Genomic DNA, 683 nt, shown 5'->3' with positions numbered 1-683 from the left:
GCTGAATGAAAAATAATTTAGTACTGTCAGATTTCCATAGGCCTCACTCAGGCACCAAAACAGCTGAATGTGAGCCTTGATTTCTCGATTTCTGAATAAGATACAGCATTCACTCTGGTGTCATTTTAAAGCAGAGATCATCAGCTTTGTGATGATGTAAATTATTAAATTATAGACCAATTATTGGCTGAATGAAAAATAATTTAGTACTGTCAGATTTCCATGGGCCTCACTCAGGCACCAAAACAGCTGAATGTGAGCTTTTATTTCTCCATTTCATGCTCATTGGAGGCTTACATTTATTTAATATATAAAATTATGATCTTTTGCAGATTTCTAAAAGTACAAAAAAGAAAAATGAGTGACACTGATGACAGTGGGGTGGGGATTCCTGGTTTCAACAGTACTGTAAGTACAATATAAAACCAAACAATGAAAATGAATTTAACAAAATTAATGGAACTTATTGTGCAACATTTCACATTTCATTGCTTTGTTTTTTTTTCTATGTTGTTTGCCCCAGGCAACCACCGTGATCCTCACAGCCTCTGTAAGTTTTGTATACTTTTCATTAAGTTGTTCATATACATTTAGACGATTAGTGATTATTATGTGTTTTGATATTTGACAGTTGTTGGGGTGTGGTCTTTTGAAGGACACCCATGAACACACCAGTGATGAGG

The 683-nt window shown here is 34.7% G+C and overlaps 1 long non-coding RNA gene across 1 annotated transcript; it reads left to right on the top strand.

Annotated features, from left to right (window-relative positions):
* Nucleotides 1–363: 363 nt before the first annotated feature.
* On the top strand, nt 364–681 carry LOC107581093 (uncharacterized). The gene is made up of 3 exons (XR_001608780.1): nt 364–408; nt 524–550; nt 656–681. It is a non-coding gene; the product is annotated as an uncharacterized lncRNA (long non-coding RNA).
* The last annotated feature ends 2 nt before the right edge of the window (nt 682–683 follow it).

The sequence above is a fragment of the Sinocyclocheilus grahami genome, unplaced genomic scaffold (genome assembly GCF_001515645.1).
Source record: "Sinocyclocheilus grahami isolate Dianchi unplaced genomic scaffold, SAMN03320097.WGS_v1.1 scaffold73324.1, whole genome shotgun sequence".
In the NCBI taxonomy this organism is placed as follows: Eukaryota; Metazoa; Chordata; class Actinopteri; order Cypriniformes; family Cyprinidae; genus Sinocyclocheilus; species Sinocyclocheilus grahami.
This window is presented reverse-complemented; position numbering and strand designations above follow the sequence as displayed.